We start from the raw sequence: 12,098 nt of genomic DNA on the forward strand, positions 1-12,098 counted from the left end.
GAGTGATGCAGTCTAATGTACATAATATGTCTACTCTGGTGGACATATACTCTATCGAGCATTCATAAGTAAGTGATTGGTTGTGCTAAAATGCAAACAGTCAAACTGATTTATTTGTTCATCATTCGATGCCATTGCCTTGACGCATACGGGTGCACATTCCAACTAACACGTTTTTATATACATACATACATACATACATATGTACATACATACAAATATATGTTTGAACGTTTGATATTTACTTTTGCACATCTATTGGATGGATAATGACTTTGATCGACAATTTCCTCAAGTGAAATGCAATCAAGCCATTATAATGGCAATGAAAACAGAGTAACGGTTGGGTAAATGAAAGCGCCGAAAAGCAACGCTAACAACGGTGAAACGCCAGCTTAGGGCAGAGGAGAGAATCTAAAAAAAAAACCATCAAGAAAATGCAGAAATTCGAGAACTTGAACTCACGAATCTCCAACAGCAGCAACATCAGCAGCAATAATTTGGCATCAAATATTGAATTGGAAACGAGTTGCTCTATCATTTAGTACGAAAGTGTGAAATGCTCGCGCTTCAAATTGTACCAGAAATAAAGTTGATGCCCAGGCTTGGTAGTGCAAGAAGATAATCATATACAAATAACCCAATAAGCAGTATGTAAATACTTTGCACCCTGTATAGTGTAAATTAAGCTGCACAAATTTTATACTAGGTTCACATATATGTAAGTAGATTATCCTCATTTTCGAGCTTAACACCCTAATCTGTAATTATAACAAGAGATTAGCCATATAAAATTCGTCCCTTGTTAATCTGTAATTATAAAATTATCTCAGATTTAACCGATAACTTTTCGGTGTCCATCCTAGTTTTATCGATTGTTTTTGCGAAAGAGAGGAGAAATGCCAAATGTAAAAGTAAACAAAAATGTACGCTAGCAAGTAAAAGAGGTTTGTAAAGGTATTTTTAATAAAATATTATGTTAAAATATATTTATATTGCTAATTATAGCAGAAAAACGTGATCACGGTGGCACAGAGAAGAAACATAAATTTTCCTTGAGATGTGAGAATAACAAGCACAACTAGTTTTGCGGCTAATAATCTGAGATTTGCCTGTGTAAACGGGGTGATTAAAAAACGAGCTTTGATTGAGATAATATTGATATGTGAACATAGTTTTAGGTTCATTGTATGGGAGTTGAATTTTTGTAGAACAGTTTTTCTCTAAACATACCTCCAAGTCAAAATTAAACATACCTAGCAGGGTTGCAGGATTAATTGGAAATTCATAATTTGAGATTTTGTCTGATAAATTAGGTAACAATTAAGGCTTAAATTGGTGATAAGATTCTTAATTGCCAATTAGGTGCTTGTCTGAACATAGTCTAAGACACAGTCTTACTAGATATAAAATAATTGTAATTAGTCTTAAGAGTTTAGTTCACTATTAAACGCCACTACAACCGCATCTGTGGTGTTTTTGGCCGATCGGAGCTTTTAATTTTACACAATTTTAATATCATTTCACTGTGCGAATAACCCTATTTATGTGTGCGCCTAATCAAAAATATACCCATATCTCAAATTTTTTTTTTAAATACCTTGGATAAGAATTCAGTGGCTCTTTAAGAATATTAAGGGCCAATTTCGCAGTGCATAGTTAACTCAGAATCGGCAGTTAACTAGAGATTTTCAGTACAAAAGTCTGTAGTTAACTGCCGATTCTGAGTTAACTACACATTGTAAAATTGGCCCTAACTGTGTCACAATGGTGTAAATATGTAAGGTGCCTAAGTATAAATAGTTGTTGCATTTTTCAAGGGCACATTTTTTTTTGATTTGCTGTGGACTTAAGCGTTCTTTGATTTTGTCTGAGCATAGCCCAAGGAAAATTGTACGGCGAAAAAATTTCCGAAAGTATTTTAACCATCTTTCGACCTCGCAAATGCAATTTTATTCAGTCTTTTCGAAAAAGAGGAAATGGGTTAAAATGTTCTACAAAATAATTTCTCATAAAATTTTACTATTTGTATCGAAACTAAATACATGCTTGCAATGTGAATTTTAACCCTTTTTTCCACTTATTCTGAAAACAGTCAGGCAGGAAACTGCAAATTTAATATAACCGTAAAAAATGCAAAATTTTTTGGAGGTTTTACTATATGGGCCTAGGTCTTTCTGCTGTACTCTTAGAGAACGCATAAGAAATGTGCCTATTTTTTTGCTGAATCCGTCTTCGGTTTCCTGGTTGTCCCATGCCTACTGCTTGATTTATTTTTTAAATTAGCTAATCGAATAACATGTTCAAAGCCCAGGTAGGTGATATTTTTAGAGATTTTGATATCTGTTTGTGTTATTTTGTGGCCTTATAACAATTATATTCAACAATTTTTATTGAGCTTGAGGCCGTTTTTAATGAAAAACTTCTTGTTGTTTTCCACAATAAGTTTTTCATTAAAAAGGGCCTCAAGCTCAACTAAAAATGTTGAATAGATTTTGATATCGATATTTCAATAGATTTTTTTCGATATTTTAATCGATTTGCTATAGATTTTTTTATCGATTATGTTATCGATATTTGTATCGATATTAGAACGAAAAGGGTAGGGATAAAGATAGACAATGATCGAATATGACATAAAACTTATAAGATTATATTAACTGGCCTGTCGTTTTATTCACAATGAAATTTATTGATTATGAGACAAACTAGATAGGTAACGTAAGTTTAACTTCTCCAGTGTGGACCAGGCGCACTTACGTTTTTTTTTTGCTTACAGTCCTTTTTAAACCTTTATTTCGTGGTCACTCGAGACTCGATGCCAATAATTGGTCGATTTTCTTAAGGCGCGTAATTAATGGTTAAGTACTAAATATTTGTCAAAACTCATTATGAATGACGAGGTTCACCTATTTGAAAAGTCGAATTTAGCTAAATTATACACAAGTTGTGTGAAGACTAAAAAATATGTGTCGAACAAAAGAGTCTTAAAAAGTCTTTAGTATGAACACTTATAATATTTTCAAGGTGTTTTCAAATTATTTAAATACTACATATTTTCAATTTTTAGTTTTAAGTTTTTAACTTTCCATTGTTAGAGGTAGGTTTGGTTTGCTGTGTTTGCATTTATTGCTTAGTATTTATGTATGTATGTGTTTATAAATAAGTCTCTAAACATGTTCGATTTAAAAATTTCCTCACCGAAAATAGGATATTTTGAATGCTGGTTTCATTGCAGCTCCTGCAGTTAATATCTTTTGAGTATAAATGCTGATGAAAGTGATGATAGCTGAAATTACCAAAAACAACTGTGTAGAATTTTCGTTGTAGTACTCATTTCTAGCGATAGTGCTGTTGATTGTTATTTTTATTTAGTGCAATCGCACAGTATTTCCGGAGTAAGTATGTACATACATACATATATTGCAATAACATATTTACAAATCAATAATCGCATCAAAGTGAAATGTGAACTCGGGTAAGTGTAACAAACACATTTACACTTAACCACAAACGGAATTTATCCAAGTTGAAGTAATTTGACTTAAATTATTTGAGAAATGAGATGAGATAAATACTAAGAAATACTAAGAGAACTAAGCATCTATGCATGAAAAACTTAGCTTAAAACAATTTAATCATTTAATTACATAAATTGTTAGTTCGTCGACTTTTGAGATAAAACATATCTGCATTGCACATTTTTATTGCATTTATGCTCCAATCATGGCGTATATCATGAAGACCTCTATAGTATGTATCTGTTCTTAGGTTGAAGCAGAGTCAGGTCTTTAGATCTACCGTCAAGAATAGCGCTAAGTGGAGCTACTGGACTTCGTCAAGCTCATTTATCAGAGTAAGTGGTTTAGTGAACACTATAATGACACCCTCGAAAAATTCCAGTTAGTTCGATGTTTTGAAAAATTTTGATCAAACGCGTATAAAAAACTAGTCAGAAAATGGCTTTTAAAAACCCTATGGTCCTGGAAAAATGCTAAGAAGGATTTTCGGCACTGCTCTTTAAGATTACTTAATCTAAGATAATTTTGTTGATAAATTTGAATATATCATAAAATTTGACTGTGCATGGTCAGGTTACGCCCTTACACGCATTTGCAATAACTTCAAAATAAGACCTACTTGTCTTAAAATAAATTTGGAGAGCAAACGATTTTAGTAAGTTGATATTCAGCCGAAATCCACAATAAAATCAAATTCTTTAAACTTTGGTCCTAAAATTGCAGCACCAGTTTCAGAATCTATAATAAAATTTAAACTCGATTTTTGATAACTTACTAACTAAAACTCTAATATAAAAAATACTAATATTAAAAAATCGGAGATGCAAAAGGCGAATGGTATTCAAAGTTGGTTTGAATGCCCCATATGAGCCATTCCTTTTTAAGTCGGACGGATTTCGTAAAATAGTGTCATGCCTCCGATTCGCTTAATTTTTTTTATGGGTTCTATACATAAAATAAGCTAACGCAAATTCGAGGATTTTTTTTTCTTTCTTTCTTTGGAAAGTTTGCATTTTTTTGGGCTTTACATTTCTGTAAATATTATAAGATGTTCCGGATTGTCCCGAAGCTAACTTAGCTATTAACAGTTGAAATTTTTTAAGTTGATTTGCATAGTGAAGACCAGTAAATTAGGGATTTAAATTTACACCATCGTAATCCTTATTTAATTCTCTATAAAAGCGTATTTCAAAGAAAATTGCATTTTTTAGGAACTACACTGCCGGCAAAAAGTGTTGGCACAGCTGCTTTTTAGCAATATTTTTTTTATTCTAATATTTTTCCGCCAATTATTTATAAAAATATGGTTCATTCTACAACAAGAAAAACATAAAAATATCGTTTCTAAACTTTGTAAATTTTCATTCAAATTTTCAGCTGTTTAATCAGCTTTTTTAGAATTTTCTTGAGTATGCAGTTTTGTAGCCCATTAAATTCGAGTATTAGTAGAGACTGCGAAAAAAAAAAAATTGCCAAAAACCAACAGTAATTCGTAGCTACTTAGAACGTTTACTTTGTCACAATAAAATTGATTGGGCTACAAATCTGCATGCACAAAAAATCTAAAAATCTGAGTTTTGCAACAAGTTTAGAAATTATATTTGTATGTTTTTTTTGTTGTGAAATGGACCATATTTTTATAAAAAATTTACTGAAAATTATTACAATAAAAATTGTTGCATACACTGTATGAAAGCGGCCGTTCCAATACTTTTTGAAGGCAGTATATTTTTAGCGCATTTATTTTTTTATGACGAGATGGTTTATTTTTTAAGAGTCAACAGAGATGGTAAAAATCTATTTAAATTTTATGGCGGACTCCGATAGAATACTTAACCAGGAATAATATCTATACAGCAAGATTTTCTTTTGCGGCTACAAACCCCTAGAAATGTGCCTGGAAATTGTGGGACTAAAGATAAACTTTCGTCAGAAATCTACAATAAAATAAAAATTTTTGAACTTTACTTTTAAAATTGCCACACCATTTCTGGAATATTTTTTGATTGAAAAAGCTGGGAAAAGAATACTGTTAACGAAGGGATATTCTGCCGAAATCCGTAATAAAATTTGCGCTTTGTTAGAGAATCAACTGTGTATTAATTGAAAATCCTTAAAAATAAAAAAATTTAACATATGTGACAAATAATCTCACTTTGAAATGGGGGTGCTAATGATATGACCGATACTGTATATTTGCATGTTTGTATTTATTTGTGCTGACAAATATTTCAGACAAAATCTTTCATAATAAACAAATACTAAACCTTTAGGCGTCTGATAACTTTAACAGATACGAAAGACACCACATACAAATTTTGATGTAGATTTACGCACAAGAAATTCATTTTGATTAAACTTAGTTCGCAGACCCTTGTACTTATTAATGCCACACCTACATGTAATCATACATTTTCTTCTTCTGTATGATGTTCCATATACCTATGTATGTATGTATGTGTCTATACGTCTGTTCTTATACACTAAATATATCTGAAACGCTGTCTTTCGCACTTCTGCGTACGCAAGTGTTTAGGGAAGAATTTGCTCATTATTTTCATTTCATATTACGTACTATTTCGTTCCCATAGCAAGTAATTAAGAACGCATATTTATGGTTATAAATAGGCATAAGTGGGTATGTATCCCCAATGGCATCATATTAAAAATCAAAGCGGAAAAACTTCTAAGGATTTGCGGTTACATGAGTAAAAGAAAATATACAAACGAATAATACACCCATATGCACACATTCCTTTGTATTAAATAAATAATGGAGTATATGAAATCATGAATTGAGGCTATCAAATGTGGAATGTTGAACTGACAAACTGACAGCCTCTTAAACCTAGAACGCATAGCCGTGTCTACACTAGCAATTTTGAAATGCTGTGGCTAAAGTACCACTACTTGTACAACATTGAACGAAGATTGGGTATTTTTGCGTCATTTGAGTGGTCATCTATGAAATTCGGTTCTGTGGTACCGCACCTATAAGCTTCTAAAGATGACACCTACGCAAACACGTAGCCGGGGTACCCGTGTGCCCATCAGTTTTTATATGAAAAAATTAGCGAATAATAAGCTGTTCATAGGTTTCGTCGTAAATTTTTTATTAAAAATGTTTAAAAATACATTAAAAAGTTTTAATATGAAATTAAAATGAAAATATTTTATTAATATATACAAGTTATTCCGGTCACAAAGGACTTTTTTACCTGTGTTCCAGGTACATTGGTTTTATTTTTTCTAGTAGACGCTGCATGCTTTTAGCATTTTTTACCTTTTATTTACTGTACATAGAATAAGCAGAAATATCCAGATACAAGCTTTTTCGAGCCTTTTGATTACCATTCACCACGCAGTATCTAGAAAACGAGGTGAAATCAGCTCGGCTTCCCCGCATTCGCTAAACTAAGGCTTAAGCACCTCGAGAGACACTTGCGTTTTATGTTATGACTGCTGTGGCAACACTAACTACTTTCCAGCAGACAAGCATGCTATGGCTAAAATGCAGTTAGTATGTGAGCATGGATGTGCTATGTAAGAACTTTCCCTGCAGCAAATTGGGCAGTTCATTTACCAGCAATGATATAAGCTTTGTGGTAAGGGCATCGGTTGGAAATAAATCTAAAAACAAGTGATTTCAATTGATTTATTGTGATTCTTCACTGCTATATTGATGTGAGATGAGAAAACAGTTTTAACAATTTTTTAAGTTTCTATCATTCCCCTACACTCTCGTAATTAGCAATCACAACGAGTGTGCATCTTTAAGTACTCTTCTTAACAACTGTCAAAACTTTATGTTGCTAATTAGAAGGAAACTCGCGACTGGGGAGTAACTTCACAAACTAAGACTGAGATTGTGTAGTTTGTGTGTCTATACAGCGGAAGAAATGTGTTTGCGAATTTACAAATATCAGTATGTTTTGCGCATTTCCATACAAAGATTTCGAGTATATTTCGGGTTGTTTTAGCCGCATATGCTTTACTCATAGACGGCTCTTCCCTTTCGCAGTCAATGTTGGCACAGTTGTCATTATCTACTTTCCGGTAGAGGCAAATACCCGATTGGTATGTGTATGCAAATGTGGAAGAAAAGATGTGTATGTAATACGTATGTATGTAAATATGTTTGCTTAGAACATACCCTGCCGAAAAAATTATAAATTAATAAAAAATAGTCAATTTGTAGTTAGCTTTCTTGCGCGATTTCAATAAAATATATTACTGGTAGTTAGCTAAAAACAGCTAACTTGAAACTAGTTGAAAGGTAATGCAGAGGTAATCGAAAGATAATTTTCTTTAAATAAGTTTCTGTTTAAATATCCTCGTAAAAAATTTACTTTGAATAGACTTTCTTTCTGGACTTCAAAAATACTTTTTCGACTTTAGGACAAATAAAAGAAAGATCGAAGTTTTATATTATCACTTTGAAGTTATGGCTGACGGAGTTTGATTATGGGACCACCTACAGCAGCATATGTAAATAAATATGAAATTTAATAAAATAAAAAGATAAAGAAAATGTAAAAGAAAACAAAAAAAGGTATATTGTTTTGCTTATTGATATTTTCTGTCCAAAAGTAGTTGGTTACAAGTTAGTTGACATCTAATGCAGAGGTAACCACTCTTGATTAAATCTAGTGCAGATGACTGCTTCGCGGCTATCGCCATAGAAAAATAGTTAGCTTTCCTCAAGGAAAGTATACAGATAATATTTAGTGACCTTTAGTTCCTTCCTAATCAACTTCAAGTTAACTCATAGTTAGATAGATTTCAGGCAGGGTAAATACATAGGTATGTATGTATGTATGAGTATGCATATCTATGTATGTGCCATAACATGTACATATATAAATATGTACGTACATATGCATGTATATAAATTCATTTGCCTTTTGTTTTTCGCTTCATTTATTTATTTCTTCACATCGTTTTTGCATACACATGTATGTATGTATGTATGTGCCTCCTTAAGTATACCACAACATTGCGGTGCCGAAGTTTTATTCACAGACTACTACTGCCTGTTCGTTTTTGGGGCTTTTAAGTTGTGGATGTTTCCTTGGATTTTCGCTTTTGGTCTTCCTTTCACATGCACTTTTCTATCTTTCGAATCAGCTCTTAAAGTTTTTAATGTTGTTGTGATTCTTATTTGGTTTGTAGCTTCTACTAAGTGCCTCTAAGTCAGTTAACTTTGTATGTAGAAAAGTGTCACTCTGTCATTTCATTGCATCAGTCTGTATGCTATTTTTTCTAGTCGGAGCGAGTATTATGTTAGAATTTGGGTGGTGTGCTCTGTGTTAATGCCCTCGTAAATGCATCGTAAAAGTCAAATGCACTTGCACTAAGAATCAGCCAAAATGCATTACTCAAAGCGGCTAAAACGTAAATTTCTTGAAATAAAAGTATTTAAATACAAGCGACACACTTGTAATGCGCATTCTATTTTTATTAAATGTCAGCTACTAAGTCTTCAGCTCATTAAAACCGATTGAATGTCGATGAATGAAAAATAACCATTATTACGCTGAACTTCAAAGCTTTACTTGGAAGGGCAGTGTAAACTTACTTGCACTCTTACTGCCTCTCACTTACAACCAAAACACTTACGGATCCCATTTTTTTTGACAAGGTGGCACAAAAATAATGTCGTTACTGCTTAGACTTTGTTGCTTTTTCCATATTTCTCAAAAAACATAATGGGTTTCGAAAAAAAACAGATAACTATTTCAAAAAGTTCCACAGGCCGTCTGGCGCCGTTGAGGAAACCGGCTACGTAATTCACGCTGAGTTAACCACAATAACCCTGAAGTTAGTTTGCAAATGTATTTAGCTGATTTTTTCTCCGGCCTATTCTGCTTGTTACCGTACATTTTGACACCACCAGATTAAACATTTGAAAGGCTTTTAATTAAAATTGATGAAAAATTAAAGTTTCCTTGATTCTTCATATTGATTGAGATGATAATGGGTAGATCCAATACTAGCGTCAAAATAGGTCGCCGCGTTATGCTGCCCATAATCCTAGTGGGTGCGCCATTTTTCGTGTTGCAGAATGACGTGGGTCAAGTTTCGACTTTCTGCCGGAAATTATTTTTTAAAACGTAATACCTCGATTCTACATATCACCAAAGTGTTTTAATTCAATGTTCATAATTTTTTATATTGGCGGGTTAGTTTTTGGCAAATTTATTGTTTATCGTTAGTGGAATAATAAAAATTTTCTTAATATATATTTATCTCGACTCCAGTGTCAGCTAATTTCTTTACTAAGAAAAAAAAGACATCAAAAGAATAAACACTTTTATAAATAGCAAATGCTATAAGCTTGACCAGAAAATATAACGTATCACACCCAAACATACTAACAAAGCTAATCTGTTTGCGGTCATGTTGTTCGTAATCCCACTGTTTTGTTACCGACGACAATCAATGTGATAGTGAAAAAAAGGCGAGAACTTTAACACATTAACCCACATTTGCTTTCGTCATCTTACTAAAACAGCTGATTTGCGCTTACAACAATTTCGGTACTCTCACCAACTGTCCAGCTCATGCTCAGGTTCTCTTTCTTGCTCTGTCTCTCTCTCTCTGTTTTATGGGATCTTTAGTGCGCATGTCTCTCTCGCCGATGCGAGAAATGCTCTTTATCTATGTACGATTTGCTAACAGCTGATTTATTTAACGTCCGTGGATATGTAGGTACACAGCTGGAGTTACTTAGAGAAACGTGACAATTTCCATGACTTTTGTCTGCAGCTGGGTATGACTTCAATTATGTTTTGCCGCCATTCCCAATCGCATTTGACTTCCCGTAAATCTGACTTAGTAAGGGTAATTTTGTTTGCTGTATTTATTTCAGTTTTTAACATGTTTGTTGGCTATTTTATATTTGGAACTTATTTTTTTTTTTACTTTTCAAGAGGTCAACCTATGAAGAATAAGTTCCAAAATGGTTGGAACAAATAGCGTTGAATGGAAGCGATAGTGAGGACAATTTGGAAGAAGATTTCAGTTAATGGACCTTATGAATAAAAATTAAGCAGTTGCTTTTTCTTAAGATTTCAAACCTTTTGCTTGATTTTGTCAAATACATAAATTTACGTAAAATGTCTGAAATTTTAAGAATAATTAATTGCTTAATTTGTGTTCATAAGGCCCAATGTGATACAAAAAAGTCGATTTCATTTGTAAGTACAAGACACAATAGAGAAGATAGACAATTAATTCCTTGTGTGAGGGTAAATACGAATACCTTTAAGATAATTTATGGACTTTTTGAATTCGTTCGCTTTAAATTTTTTTTTTTTAATTTTTTAAAATGGCCCCTTTCAAAAAGGTGATAAAATATGTATATGTTTTCTATATGAAGTATTTTTATTAATATTAAAAAATTTTTTAATTTTTTTTATTTTTTTTTTATTTAAAAATATGTTTAAGCCCATTTTTCAAATAAATCTAAGGTTATAAAAAGACAAAATTTGTACTTTTTTCAAAGTAGCGTCACAGGCGAACGTTAGTGTTAAAGGAATAAGAAATAAGGTTAGTATTCTAGGTTTAAATAAGTGTGTCATATAATCTAAATCCATATGTATGTTTGTATGTATTTACATAATACTGTATATTAAAAATGTAAATATATAGCTATTTTGCCTTTCTGCGCATTGCTCTAAAATCTTTGGGGGCTACCAATATACATATATTTTTATACAATGCACGATCCCTATAAAGATACATGAGTGGAAGATCGACCTATCTCGGCAGCCAGTTCAAACACGCCCTATGTCAGAAAACTTTTGAAGAACGCCCTACTTCACAATTTGATTGAAGAATGCCCTATATCAGCTGCCGATTCAGCACATTTTTAATATATTTTCCGCTGAGAGAGGGTATTTTTGAACCAAATTTTGAGATAGGCCGTTCTTCAAACAAATTCTGAGCGAGGGAATGCACAATTAAGTGGTAGATATTTTCGCCAGAAAATGGACTGTAGAGGGGTTGGGATGCCTTAACCCTTTAAGGTTTTACCACACAAAAAGGGGAACTCTTTACTACTCTTGGTATGAAAAAGGAAATAATTAAAGCTTTTTACTGGCTACTGTGGAATAAAACGAATCACTTGTAAAACTGAATTTTTTTTTCTAATAATTGCGGGTTGTTTCAATAAGAACAAGTGAGAGCAAAGCTAATTATGTTTAGCTGTAAATGCCTTGGAATGACCCAATCGCATATCAGCCTACCATAATTTTATTCAACGAAGTGAACTTGTTTCGTAGCGACATGTATTACCAAACAGAGGTCTTCCCCAATAAATCGTACTTGCCCGCGGTAAATAAATACATAGATGATCTGCTCCCTCCTCTTCATGTTTGACTCATCTAATCTACACAAAAGTATTTCATGTATCCCAGAGTTATGAATAAAAAAAATTGCATGCGATATAAATAATACCATGAAAGAAATTTTATTTGTTTGCTTAAAAATTTTAGCGAATACCAGAAGCCGCTCTTTGCTCCTCATATTTTGCTATAATTCTTTTCCTCTAACAGCCGAAACTCTCCAGCCATA

The sequence above is a fragment of the Rhagoletis pomonella genome, unplaced genomic scaffold (genome assembly GCF_013731165.1).
Source record: "Rhagoletis pomonella isolate Grant_MI unplaced genomic scaffold, Rhpom_1.0 Rhpom_scaffold_00989, whole genome shotgun sequence".
NCBI classification, from domain to species: Eukaryota; Metazoa; Arthropoda; class Insecta; order Diptera; family Tephritidae; genus Rhagoletis; species Rhagoletis pomonella.